The sequence below is a fragment of the Amborella trichopoda genome, chromosome 7 (assembly GCF_054954075.1).
Source record: "Amborella trichopoda isolate Santa Cruz 75 chromosome 7, AtrichopodaSantaCruz75HAP2 v2.0, whole genome shotgun sequence".
Taxonomy (NCBI): Eukaryota; Viridiplantae; Streptophyta; class Magnoliopsida; order Amborellales; family Amborellaceae; genus Amborella; species Amborella trichopoda.
In genome coordinates this window covers 9209106-9219661 of record NC_142342.1, presented here as the reverse complement: position 1 = coordinate 9219661, position 10556 = coordinate 9209106, and the positions used below count along the sequence as shown (strand labels likewise).

General features: G+C 32.8%; 1 long non-coding RNA gene across 4 annotated transcripts; it reads left to right on the top strand.

The window, feature by feature from the left end:
* Window positions 1-1294: 1294 nt before the first annotated feature.
* On the top strand, window positions 1295-4273 carry LOC148781236 (uncharacterized). Of its 4 annotated transcripts, none has more exons than XR_016058756.1 (3): window positions 1351-1445; window positions 1513-1851; window positions 3119-4273. It is a non-coding gene; the product is annotated as an uncharacterized LOC148781236 (long non-coding RNA). The 4 variants fall into 4 exon arrangements; XR_016058757.1 differs by lacking the exon at window positions 3119-4273 and adding an exon at window positions 2995-3109; XR_016058758.1 differs by lacking the exon at window positions 3119-4273 and having other exon boundaries at window positions 1513-1709; window positions 1787-2511.
* Window positions 4274-10556: the final 6283 nt, after the last annotated feature.

Below are 10556 nucleotides of genomic sequence, written 5' to 3'. Positions count from 1 at the left end.
ACAAAAATACAATGGCATTTTGGAAGTTAGTGTCCTTAAACTTTATTTTGTAGAGTGTCATTGTCTTTTAGTTAAAACTTCAATTTTACCCCTTATAGAGATAACAAAAATACCCTTTATTTTTTAGTAATATTTACAAATTTTCTCTGCAAAAGTAACTTTTTTAAAAAAATAGACAACAAAATTAATAAATCCACCATTCACAGCTCTATCTATCTTGAACATTTGTAATTTGAAGGGTTGTGAAGTTTAGAATATCCCTATTTTTAATGAATACACGTCTATAATTTCAAGTGATTTGGATTTGTAGAAAAAAAAAAAAAAAATTCAACACTACAGGACATCTGTGATTGTGGGCCCAGATTCAATTTGAGTCGTTGGGGTCATATGTTCATATGAGCTAGTCAGCTTTATATATATATATATATATATCAATCCACACCTGGGATCACTGATCCAATTATCCGACATGGATCTATGGGTGAATGATCAGCCCTACCGATTTGATTTTTAAAACACTAGATGAAACAATGAGGGAGAAATCGATTGTTTTCTATCTCAAGTTAAAATAACAAACTATGTCCATTTGAAAATCGACCTTCCACCATTTCCTTTTTTGTTCAATCTTGTTTAAACTGAAAGACTAACAACTTTCAAGAAAATTTATTTCAGGCTTTGTGTCTAACACATCACCATCCATCTGATTTCACATCCAATGGTTGACAATTAATTGTGACCTTGTATTAAAAGTAAATGGTCTAATCATATACATTTCCTTATATCATAACCGCTTCTCCTATTGTTGAGATTGTAAAGCGTCAGTTAGTTTGAGTCAGCATTTGAAAAGTCCATCCATTAGTTTCTACTTGGCCGAGTTACTCAGGCTCGGGCCCTTGCCAAGCCCGAGTTGTGTCGAGTTGGATGTCCAACTTGGAGATCTTAAAAAAATTTTAAAAAGAAATTTTAAAAAATAAAAAATATAGTTGTAGGATGTTTATTTATGTTTTCTATCATTTTGTCGGAGATTGAAAAATACTTTGACTGTGAATAATTAATTTAAAATATCTTGCGCCCTTTTTAAAAAAAATTAAGAATTCTTCCAATCACATACTCATGTTTTAAAATTTAGTTTTTGCTATTTTTTAACCACAATTAGCTGTGTTTTTTAAAATTCTATTTTGAATTTTTTCTAACTACAATTACTCAGATTCGGATGAGTGGTTAGGGCATGGGCGGAGTAGTCGGCCCGACTCGTCTTTTCCCACACTAGTTTGGGCACTTGGCAAAAATGCCGCCCGACTTGGAATGATTCAGTTAGGTAGCCCGGGTCAACCGTGAGAAGTGGGGTGGTTAACTCTAACCCGGACCTCTAGAAAAAGGGATTCCATGTGCTCTCTCCATATCACCATTCTCGTCTCTTGCTCCCTCTTTTTGTTCTCAACATTGTAAGTGTTTTTCACTTAGAAATTTCAGACGACGATCGAAGGTTTGATGTTTTCATGCTTTCCACAGGCTTTCTTGAACATGGTATTCATACGGATCTTCTTCGAGGTTGGTTGTCAGAGAAGCAATGTCGAGTAACAGGTTTAAGAAAGCTGTGGACAAACATGAAAAAAATCATAAAAACAAACATAACGCAGCATGGCGGGTTCGAAGGCGATGTCATAAGAATGGCATCCGTTCTTATTTTTCGGGTTGATTATTTGAAGGTATTTGCTCAGTGGTGCCACTACCTCATTGGTTTTACAGTTCCCCATGAAGTGGTAATGGATGTGCAATGGTACAGGACTCGGCCAAGTTTACTTGAGCTCGCGTGTAACTCAGCCTCTTCAGCCAGCTGTGGGTTTTGAGGTAAAAAATAATATAAAACAGAAAAATACATAAAAACAAATATGGAGAACACTATTATATTAGTTAGAATTAAGCTTTTCGATGATTGTGATAATTTTTAAGATGATTTGAAAATTTGCACTTTTTTTTCTTTGAATTTCCCTGTTAATCCATTAATTTTATTTATTTATTTATTACTTTTTTTTAACTTTTTTATTTTATTGGATTGAACAAAATCCAGTAAAATGAAAAAGTTACAAAAAATAAAAAAAGTTAGAGTTTCCCTTCACTCGGCCCAAATGCCAAAAAAGAAGATGTGTTGTGTTAGGTAGGCCGCCAAAATAAAATTTTACCAAACTTCTCATGAATATGGAATATTCTCGTGACACTGAGTTACCGGAAGGGTGGGACAGTGGTCTTTTACCATTGAAAAAGGGAAATAGGAGGGCTAGTGGCACTGGGTTCTCATTCATATAAATTATGAAAGAGAGATTACTGCCATTTTTACCAATTTCCATTTGTTTTAATTTTCGAGGATCAATTGATCTTTGATAAAGGAGAGAGAGAGACGTAACGGGTGAGGTGATATCTTGCTGCAAGAAATATGTCTAATTTTAGAAAATTTTAGTTGAGTACTAAGAGAAGAAAATAAACGGTAATGTTGTTTTGTCATTCAACAAATTGAGCCTACCCTGGTCTTTTCGTTTCTAATTTATAAAGAAAAAAGTTTATATAAGTTCTAACCTTAAAATGTAGAGTGAATTGCACCTCAAAAATCCATTATAAAAGGTTTGTTTGGATGTTGGAATTATGAATATGAAAAGAAAAAAATGATTTCTAACTCCGTGAAATAATGTGAAATAACATATCTTGCAACATGTTATCTGGACGGTCTATTTTCAAGATTTTCATGTGTTTATAGATCTACTTGATTTGAACCATTTTTAGAGTTTAAACTTTTATAATTAGCGATGAAAATTGATTCTTGAGACATCTTAAGAATATTTTATATCGAAATTACATTTATGATAAAATTTTGAGGTGCGTCTTAATTGGATTTATTAAGGTTGCAACCTTACGCAAACCACACTCCTTTTTTAATTGGTTTTCCTTTATACTTTTAGTGCTTAATGCTAATATTACCTGTGAATCTAAACATGGCAGGGTTAAATGTCTACGTATTTCCTGTCATTGATTTCATATGTAATTGAGAATGTAGTTAATTGGAATAGCTTCCATTTTTTTATTAAGATACTTATTAGATGGGGTTTGTTTTGTTGTGTACAAGGCTAGGATGGCACTCTCGCTTCAGAATCTTGCTCCGGCGTTCTGGAGTCGAGATCTCACTCGGAACCTATTCCCTTCTTTTTGGGATCTCGTTACAATTTTTAGGATGCTCGATCCTATTCACAATGGAGCTCGCTCCCGATACTGCATGGAGCGCATTCCTAAAATTTTAGGATCTTGTTCTTGAATAAAATAGATCCCCACTCCCTGAATTTTAGGAGCGCCATCCCTACATATTTTTAACTCCATTCGTATTTGTAACTCCATCCCTATTTTCCCAAAACATCCTAAAAGAAGCTTCTTAAATAAAATTAATTTTTAAAATAAAATTATTATATTTTAAACCAAATTTTCATAAAAGTGAAGTTCTGGGATGGGAGCTCGGAGTGGACTAATCATGCATAAAATGCGATCTTCCTTGAATGGAGCTCGATCCTTTCCAAATAGGAATGCGGTCATTCTTAGATGGGGGCGCGATCCTATTGTTGATGGGAGCATGATCCTAATGAATATGGGAACACGATCCCATTTGACATGGAAAGCGTTCCTATTAAATAAGGATCTCGATCCTGATGTATTGGGAATCACTCTCTGTACATACGGGATCTCGATCTGCTACTTTTACCCTCACTGGAACGCACTCCTCGAGCTCCAGAGCTTTGGGCAGACATTGCTCCGATGCTTCCACTCCCAGAACCGGAATTGTTCCCGCTCCAGCTCTTGGTAACTGTGGTATCAATTGCAGCATATCTTTCCTATGCAATTGCCTAATGTGTTGAAGGAAAGAGTCAGTAGTAGTCACTATGTTATCTACATATACACGTAAGATGACAATACCGATGCCATTGGTATGTACTGGTAAGATGATAATACCTTGTCATGAATGTCGAACAAACAAAATAATTCGTCCCACTTTGTTTAGAACTACCAAGAACGGGTTGTATTCTTAATTTTCTGAAAGGAGGGTGTTGGCGTGACCTACTGGCTGAGCTTTGGCTTAGGAGGAATATTGGAGTTTATAGCTGAGCTTTGGCTAGGGAGAAATGGTGGGCTTTATACAAGATATAGTGCAGAGCAGTGTCGAACCACGAAATTAAGGTCTGGTAGGTTTTATGTAATGGATTTATGTGAAAGGATTAAAATCTCGCTTACCTATGTATTTTAGGAACATAATAGGGAGGCAGATGATTTAGGTAAACTAGGGGTGAACAATTGCAAGAGATGTGTTTGTCTTTCTTTTTCTTTTCTTTTTTTGATAATCAACCTTGTTATTAATGAAACTAGAGAGAGAAAAATGGCGGATTGGGTGATGAGGAACTTGGATAGAAGAGGTTAGAACTTATGAATTATTGCATTGATAAAGCAAAAATCATTTTCATTTAGTCCTTAAATGCCCGCAACTTATTTTGGAACTTTTTTTGGTCTTTTTGCTTTTTTTTTTTCTTTTTTTTTTTTGAGGGTAATTCAGTATAAATGATAGGTTCCTACCCGTTTCTTCAAATAATTGGTTTTTTAAGCTTTTAATGGAATTCAAAGGAAGAACGTGCCACTGAGGTACGAGGTGTGCTGCACCATCACCTCAGCCCCTTTCCCAATTTTTGGTCATTCATATGTGAAAGTTTAAACCTGCTTTAATCAAAAAGGGCTCAGAATAAGTTTGGCAGGGTTCATAACCTTCGGATGTGGCATTGCACTCCTTCCAAAATGGCCTTATAATTTGGAATTGGATTGTTCAAGTTCTAGCTTATAGGATGTGGGTTAGCTCAATAGCATTGATTCTTGAACTTGGTTCTGTATTTTTTAATCAATCTTGACCATCCATTTGATGAATTTCAAGATCCAGGCCTTTACAAATTCAAAATCAAATTTTTTTAGTATTGATTGTCTAATTATAAAAATTTTTGAAAGTAAAAAAGTTTTTATAGGGCATAGATCTAATTATCTCATTAAAATGGATAGCTTATATTAATTGGGCTAAAAAAACAACTAGAGAGTGTTTTCGAATTTTCTTTTTTTGTAATTGTTCATTGAAATTAAATGAGTGTATATTTAAAAAAGACAAATAAATAGCCCTAACATAGTTTTTAGAAATCGTTTCATTACATTATTATACCACCGTTGCATGAAATCACTCTTCTTATTTAATATCTTACACTAAGACTAGGGGACCGGCTGCCCCAATTTCCTCCTCTTGATTGGAGTTCTATCGACTGTTAAATCATCAGATATGGCTGAGGGAGTTATGGTACAAGGCACACCCAACAAATGTTATTTGGGAGTCTTGAAAATTGTATTTTTTGAATGTTTAACATTTCATTTTTTTTGTTGTTCGCTTATTCTTTGGTATTTTAGACCGTTTGAAATTTTGACATTGGATACGCCCAAACATATATTTTGGCTGGTTTGAAAGTTGTACTTTTGAAATATATATATATATATATATATATATATATATATATATATATATATATATAAATTCTTTCATTAGCAATTTAAAAATTATATTTTAGGGAGTAAAGGGGAATAACAAGTAATTCAAAAAATATGCCCTAAAATCCATGGGGTATTTTCAAAATGCGGCCTTCTCAATTCGTAGGAAGCTCGTGCTTCCACAAGGATCCATGGAGAAGCACACTTTCTAGTAATCAAAGTAAAAGTTCTACCTTCAAGTTATGGCTTGTGTTCCAATGTCAAAATGTCAAACAGTACTTTAAATTCATGAAGGTGTATAAACAAAATTTAAAATATTTGGAAATAACATGGTTAAAAACAGAAAATAAAGACAAATTATATGTGATAATCATAATGAAATAAGAAGGCAAAATATAAAAGAAACACAGTGAGAAGGCAAAATAACATGGTCCAGCATTGAGGCAACAACTTGTTGATCATAAACTATGTTCTAAGATATCTGGACTGTTCGGTCCAATGGTGAGGCAACAATGTACGGTCATGGACTTTGTTCTAATAAACTTTGTTCCGAGATATTTGGACTGTTCGATCCAGCTGTGAGGCAACAACCTGCTGGTTATAAACTCTGTTCCAAGAACCTGATGTTAACAATGAGTAGTTACGTCTATCTGTTAATGTCAAAAATGGTAGAATGTGTGGACTACAGTGATAAAGAATAGTCCATGACGGTCGTAATTAGATGTTTCCGAGAATGTGAATTGCAACTCGGTATTGTTGAAATTGTATTGTAGATGCAGCTTGATTGGATAGTTGATGATAATGTGTATCAGGACACACACTTCACTGCTTCCGCTGTCTTTTCCAATTCCCCATCCTGCGACCGTAACCACAAAATCAGCATAAACAATATGGGGTGAAGGGCTCGGTAACAACTTTAGAGTGTAGAAGTAAGGTGCAATTCAAAAATCCAAAAACAAAAGTTGTTTCGATGTTGAAAAGCTTTACAATTGATCATCTCAATCTCACGATATATAGATTTAAAAAAAAAAAGATTTCAAGTCCTAAAAATGTGTATCCTACAAAAATTGTTTAGGCACTCCATTTTACAAAATTTGAAATATTTATCAATCTACTGGATCTACGCTATTCTATGAGCTCTAAATTTCATAATTAGAGTTGAAAATAGATTTTAAAGCAGGTCTTTGACACTACATATTTGTCCTTCAACTAGACTTTGAGATACATTCAACTAGACTTTGAGACACTTTATGTTGGTTGTTTGAGGTTGTTACCTGATACAAACCTCAACCATTTTCAATCTTATAAGATTCTCTTTAATTACTTTTTCCTTCTATTCTGTTCAAAAACATATTACTATATCAGGTCTCACGGATGACAAACGTCTAAAGACAAAATGGTTCCTATGGTATACCGTATTTCATGCACGACTAAGAGTAACTCTATTAGTTAGTGTTAAAAAAGGAGACTAACTCTATTAATTAGTGTTAATCTATTATAAACTTTTTTTTTGAACGGTCTATAACCTATTATAAACTTGTCAGTATGCATTATTTCAACGCCAGCATGCGCACGCGCACACATAGTATACCCTTTTCAAGAGAATTCAAATCTACTTCTGGCTTCTACAGAGGGTGGACAGACAAAGAAGGAACTAAAATGAGAGTTAACTCTAGCATGCAATTATTTGAATACACATACCCCCACACATATACACACTCACACATATACACATAATGAGTATACTCTTTTTAAGAGAATTCAAATCAACTTCTGGCGTTTAGATAAGGTGGACATCAAAAGAAGAGATAACTCCAATGTAGCTAAATTTGGTTTTTTTTTTTTTTTTGACAAAGTTATGTAATTTTATTAAAAGAAAAAGGGTTACATAAAGGAGGTTACATCATCAAAATTTATGCAAATGCTTGAGAGAAGCAGCCTATATAAGATCTTAAGAGGTGTTCATATTTGTAAGCATCTCTTCTTTCTTTCTCCATGTTGAATTTCTTAAATATTTATTATTAATAAAATTTCTAAGCATAGAGGGAGAGACTCCAATGTATGAATTAGAGTCTGAAAATGTTCATTAGAAAAAAGAAGAAGAAGAGAGAAATCATGAAATGAAAGAGGATGGGTTGAGGGTGATAATAACCAAAGTAGAAAGATTTTCTCTTCCTCTCTCTCACTCCCTCTCCCTTCCTTTCAATTTCTTACAACATTTATCTAACTTCAAAATTACTTTTTATAATATTTAACCTAAAATATTTCCAAGAATCTTTATCTAATTTAAAATATCTCACTTAAATGTGGGAAGAAATATTGACATGTCGATCTAATATTCTATATGCAAAAGCCAAATAAAAAAACAAAAGGAAATGGAGATAGAGAAATAAAAAGAGAGCTAGATACTTTGAACTACTTTACTTAAAATTCATGTACCTACAACCATTATAAGAATAGGGTCTGCCTTGATTCTTGCAATATATGTCCACCCCATAACTTGTAAGCTGCAACTATTCGGGGAGAGAGAGAACCTTTGTTTTAAGAGAATTCAGATCAACTTTTTACTAGTGTGTGAGGAGACAAAGAAAAAACTATCAAAAGAATTGACTCCAACACAACTGATTTTAGAAATTTTCTTATGCATAAGAGAATTCAGATCAACTTCTTACTAGGAGACAGAGAAGGAGCTACAAAAAGGATTAGCTCCAAACACAACTGATTTTAGTAATTTTTTTATGCAAGAGCATGAGAGAAATATCCTATATAATATCTTGAGAGATGCACGAATAATGTCTATAAGCATCTATTCTTTCTTTCTCCATGTCAAATTTCGACATTATTTATATATTACTCCTAAGCATAGAGGGCAAGCACACCATACAGCTGAATGAAACTACTGTATGGTGCGCTTGTCTTCCTAATTTTGTAGTACTTTTTATTTTATCTGCTAGTGTTCTTATGCCAACGATGTATAAGAACTATTCATGTAATATCTCTTTTAATTCTTCTTCCTCATTTTGTAATGTTTTTCATTTTATCTGCTAGTGTTCTTATGCCAATGATTGTATAAGAACTGTTCATGTAATATCTTTTGATTCTTTAATAAAACGGGTAGGGGGCCGACATCCCCACTTATTCACCCAAAAAAAAAAAGAAAAGAACAAAAGAGTCCTACAAAAATAGTATGAGTTGATAACATGGTCCCTCCTCTCCATGATATCGTACCCCGTACTAGTTGTGTTAATGAGCTGCCTGCTCCATTTATTGGAAAGGTATACCGACCACATTTGAACGAAGAAAATGCACAAACCTTTAAAGGTTCTCACTTGTCTGAGTCTCCAACACTAGTATTTAGTCGGCCATGCGCAAATCCTTTCAAACTGACCAAGATTTCAAACGATCTTTAATTTTTTTAAATCACCTAAAGAGCTCCTAGTTTTTGCAGAAGATCTTCAAAAAATTGAATTTTTAATTTGATTCGATATAAATCTATAATTAAAAAAAAAAATTAAAAATTCTACTTCAACATATCTTTATCGAAATTTTTATTTTCTGCATTGATTTAATGTCTTAAATTTTGGTTTAGGGATTTCCATAAAAATTTGCTTATTAAAAAGACAAGAGCAATACATTCCGAAAAAGATAATCTATCAACCTCATATCTTAAAATATAGGTAGAGTTTGAGGAGCAGTGAAAAATCTCTTTTTCTCTAACACAAATCATCCATATAAAGAGTAGGGGAGATTATCGACAGCTAAAAGTTTAGGTAGTTAAAAATTCAGGGTGAGATTCGATTATTGGATCTACTTAAGCATTTTGTTGCTTTTAAATACAGAAGTTTGATTAGTTTTACTTTTTGAAATTTTTTTATTGCTTCATTGATATAAAACAAAGCATTTTGGATGGGACCCGGTTTCTATGCGGCTCATATGTAAAAATGTGGGCCTCTTAATAAATCTATTTTTGAGATAGATTTTAAGACTTAATTTTTAAGGACATGTAATCTCTAACATGGAGATCATGAATATGAAAAAATATATAGTTTTAAAAATTAAAAATAATAATTCTAGTAAGAAAACATTTGAAACGTTAGTTTTCATTGTTTTTATATGAGAATACCTACTTGCATCCATCTTTAAGATGGATGCTTTGCCCTTTCTGTACCACATATGTGGAAATGTGGTCCAGGCCGCATGAATCAAATTTTTTTTTGGATGGACCACTATTTTAATTTTTGAGCTTTTGTACTGGTTTTTTTTAACTACAATCATATACTAAGGGTCTTTTGTTTTTTTTTTTACTTCTAACAATAATAATATGCATTGGATTACAGTTCTTGTGCTAGTATTGTTGATTCATTATGTGCTCGCAATAGATCTATCTTATGTTTTTGTGTCATGACAATAGAGTAAGTATTGTTCATGTATTTATTGAAAATTCAGACAAAATTGTTGAGTATTACCCTTATGATATTAGGTAAGGAGATAAAATTATTATTCAATAGTTTTAATACATCAAAGAAGAATGTAATCTTATCCTATATTATCTTCACATATCTGATTGTTTCTCTGTCTTTTTTAATAAAATTTGAAATATTCATTATACTTTGACTTACCTAAATTTTTCCAATCCTTGTTTCTGACTTTTTGTTTTTGCAAAATCAATTTATTAATGATATGTTAGTTTGCCGACATATTATTATTACTAGACTTCCCACCTATGATTTAAGCATGCTCGCCCATAAAAGGAGCATGTTCTTATGTGCTACTTTGGAAAAACAGAGAGAGACCCCACACTTGTCTCATCATCAATTATTTAGTTTGAGCAAATATACAAAATAATTATTTACTTTTTGTACAAGAAAGTCACAAGCATTTTTAATCTTTGGATTTCAAAATAGGAGGCTGTAAGAGTATCATTGAAATGACTTAAAATAAAAAAAAAAAAAATCCTCTGACTAGCCCTAAGCCATCAAATTTGACATCTAATGAGTATGAGTGATTGT